This window comes from Etheostoma cragini, unplaced genomic scaffold (genome assembly GCF_013103735.1).
Source record: "Etheostoma cragini isolate CJK2018 unplaced genomic scaffold, CSU_Ecrag_1.0 ScbMSFa_2638, whole genome shotgun sequence".
Lineage (NCBI taxonomy): Eukaryota > Metazoa > Chordata > Actinopteri > Perciformes > Percidae > Etheostoma > Etheostoma cragini.
In genome coordinates, this window is record NW_023266821.1 from 76 (window position 1) to 4,037 (window position 3,962).

General features: G+C 41.3%; 1 non-coding gene across 1 annotated transcript; it reads left to right on the forward strand.

Moving 5' to 3' along the window:
* The first annotated feature begins 1,597 nt into the window (after positions 1 to 1,597).
* trnae-cuc lies at positions 1,598 to 1,669 on the forward strand. The gene has a single exon. It is a non-coding gene; the product is annotated as a tRNA-Glu (tRNA).
* Positions 1,670 to 3,962: the final 2,293 nt, after the last annotated feature.

Consider the following 3,962-nt stretch of genomic DNA (forward strand, 5'->3'; position numbering starts at 1 on the left):
CCTTTTATAGTTAGTTTGTTACCATGACAACACCACTGGTCTGAAGCTCAATGCTGATGCTTTCACGGAAATAGTTTTCTAATCAGCAATACATATAACAATTTCTGATCAACCCATATCAATTGCATGCTTAAAATAACATACCGGTTAAAGCCCCGCCCATTTCAAGACAACCCGACCCACTTCCGGGTTAAATCTGACCACTTCCGGGTTATGCCCCGCCCAGTCCGAGTACGGATACGGATACAGATAATTCATGTGGTAAACAGATACAGATACAGATAATGATGTACTCGCTTGTCCCTACTCGCCTCTACAACCCTGGCGCCGACGTGACGGTGGACGAGCAGCTAGTGCCCTTTCGAGGTGTTGTATTTGTTGCTTTGTTGTTGTTTTCGTTTTGTTTTTTGTACCATTGCCGTACAATTGTCTTTCTTTGTGTGTGTGATTGTGTGTGTATGTGTGTGTGTGTGTGTGTGTGTGTGTGTTGGTATATTTGGTTTACGTGGACAAAACATCCGACATTTCACCGGGGCTCCGCGGACCTAAGGGGATTACAGGGACTATGCCAAAGTCCTCGTAAATCAAAGAGCGGAATTGCATTTGTTACTGTCTAAACAACTCAAATTCTCGTTTTCTTTCAAAGTCCTAATTTACCGTTTGACCTGATTTTGAGTGTATCCAAGTGTATCGGGAGTGCGCCACCACTGCTGAGTTCTATATTGCAGTTTCATACACATTTCATACACACACAGTGCATTTAGTCGGGCTGGCTTGTGATTGGCGGGTTTTCCCGCGTGGGCGGTACCAACCGGAAGTAGACCGGGAGCTCTGCCCAGACATGTTGAGGCTGCAGTGAGACGTCGGTGTTTTAAAACTTAAATGGAAACATTTGGAAAGTGGCAACTAGTCTACATGGACGTACTTTGGGATTAAATATATACAGGTAAGATTTATATTTGTTAATATTGTTGCATTTTTGCAAAACGGTAAAATGCTATATTTACAAGTGTAAGCGATGTTAGCTGCTTTTTAAGCCTTGACTAAAGAGGTGGAGGACAGCAGGTAGACATGCGGACAGGATGTAGACATGAGGACTGGAGCAACATTGTCAGTAGGTCAAATTTGGTAATTTTGACAATAAAAGCTAGCTAGCTCGGTGGATGCGGCGCGTGGCCGCATGCCGCTCGTTAAGCCTCGTTTAGCATCTACGTGACTGGGATCCTGCAAAAAGGTCAGGAGAGGACCACTAGAAAGCAGCTAGTTTAGGGTGACCAGGCGTCCCTGCGTTTGCTGACCTGTCCCCGGCTGGATCCCCGGTGTTCAATGTCACTGACAGACCCGTAATTGGAATAAAATAAAGAATAAAAAAACCGGAGCAGGCAGTCGCAAAGACAGCCAGAGTTGCTCTCAGCTAAGAGATTTTTTAGAAAGCCGTATTTTACGATTCTAAAATCACTGCGTCTTGTGGGTTTAGCAGACGCAATTTCGCGGATTTCATGTTTTAAAAAATGATCTTAATGTTTAACAGAAAGGTCGACCTCCTTTAGAAATGCTTTCTGAACTTTCTGAATGTTTAAAATTTGATGGATGTGACTCCCTGATGGTCTAGTAGCTAGTATTCGGCGCTCTCACCGCCGCGGCCCGGGTTCAATTCCCGGTCAGGGAATGGTCTGAACTTCATACACTGGACAAAGAAGCTGTACTTTTACATACATTTTCCTGTGAAGTTTACAGATTTTTTAAATACAGAAAACACCATTAAATTACAAAAATAAACTGTGAATTTAAGGGACAACTAGCACGTGTGACACCACCTGTGGAAGTGGAACATGATTGTGTAGAGATGGGCTTTCAAACAATGCATTTTTTGACATTTTGACATGTCACAGTAGGAAAAAAAAAGGTATAAAAAAAATGAATTATGGCTCAACTCAAACTTAATTTACATTTTTACAGTAGACATAAGCCATTACAAAGTCAAGAAACTAGGTGCTGATAGTGAAGGGCAAATACAAATTTGGTGAAGCACTGAACCACTATGAGGAATTGGTTCAAGAGTATATGGCTGCAGCCTGGAGCATCCCATCTCGTCCGTCCCGTCTCATGCGGTCCCGTCGGAGGTGTGTCCAACGGTAAATCCACAGGGTCAAAAATGCGAAATCGCGAATAATTTTCCAGATGGATGGTTGTGTTGACAAGATAAATGCAGACTATTGTCTGGAATAAAATAAACCTGCGTCAACTAGCCTGCTAATGAATAAAATACTTTTAATAATTGGTTTTAACGTTTAGTTAAAAAAAACACCAAGAGAGAGAGACGCAAAGGGTCACAGGCCGGTCTCGAACTAGGGACCGCTGCGACAAAGAGCAAACCTCTGCATATGGGCACCCACTCTACCCACTGAGCTATCTGGGTGCAATGGAAAACATCAAATATCTAAATTGTTTTATTAATTTTTGTGATTGCCGTTACTGTTAAATTAAAAGAAAAAAATATATATTGAAAGTATTTTATTCATATGCATGACTGCCGTTACTGTTTAAGTAACGGCAATCACGCAAATGTTTTTTTTTAAACTAAACATGTACATAAGATAAACGCAGACTATCATACTGATAAATAAAAACACTCAAAATACGTGTTCGTCTATAAAATAAATGCAGATTATCGACAAAAAAAAAAAATCCTTCTGCCATCCCCGAGTTTCTACTTTTCAAAATAAAAGCTCGCATCTGGAATAAAATACTATATCTCTCTTACTTTTAAAGTAAAAGCTCACGTCAACTTTTAATGAATAAAATATTTGGTGTGTTTTTAAATATTTAAAAATATGTGTCCGTCTCTAAAATAAATGCAGATTATAGGCAAACTAAAAAAATAATTTCAAAGCTGCAACTTTGATTTAAGTTGCAGCTATAGAAGGAATTTCTCTCCCGACAGAGGTCAAGCATTTGGTTTGGTTTTAATTTTTTTTCCCCTTTCATACAATACAACACAAAATACGATAGAACCGCTGTGGAAGAAAAATTCAATCGCATTCTGTCCCAAGACCGTGGCAGCAGAGATACGCAGTCGAATGCAGGACGGCTCTCAGAGATCCGAAGGCCGATGCCGCGTGGGTAGAAAACTACAACCGCATTCTGCCCCGGGTCCCAGAGAGCCAACAGCCGAGGCAGCGACTGTAGAGCTACAGTCAAATGCTCTCGCCATGCTGATAAGCAGTTATTTGCAGCAATGTCCCAGTGAAGTGTAAAAACAATATAGAATATAAAATTAAAAAGTCTTGGAAAGCGTGTAACATGTTTAATTTTGTAGTCTTGTTGTTGTGAGTGCAAATCGTGGATTGTGACCCATCCTCTGTAGATCCTGCCGTTAGATGGCAGAAACGGCTGCGTCGCTGATGCAGGTTTCATCAGATGTAGCCACGTTAATATGGAACAACACAAGCATAACATTCAGAAATGAGCAAACTATATGTAGCCTATGGCAAAATGGTTACTTTAACAGTTTTTCAATTGATTGCAACAAATGTTGTCACGAATTTACCCGTGACTCCATCTGGAAAATTATTCGCGATATCGTAATTTTGACCCTCTGGTTTTACCGTTGGACACAGCTCCGTATGAGACGGGACCGCATGAAACGGGACGGACGAAATGGGACGCTCCAGGCTGCAGCCATACCCGTCTCAATTGGTTTGAAAATGGGTTCATTACTAGAAGCTTCAGTAACACTGACCTCGCCTGGTGAAGGGCCAAGGCTGCATCGAAATGATCCCAACAAGATAGTGGACAGGAGGCTTTAGACTAGTGACACTTATGTGTACTAACAATGGGATAGCGTTCTTTTCAAAATAAAGATTGATGGATTTGTGAATTGTATTATTGGGTATTAGGTAAAGAGTGCTTGGGAAAACAGAGGATGTGCTGGGAAAATATGGCACATGTTGGGTGTGCTT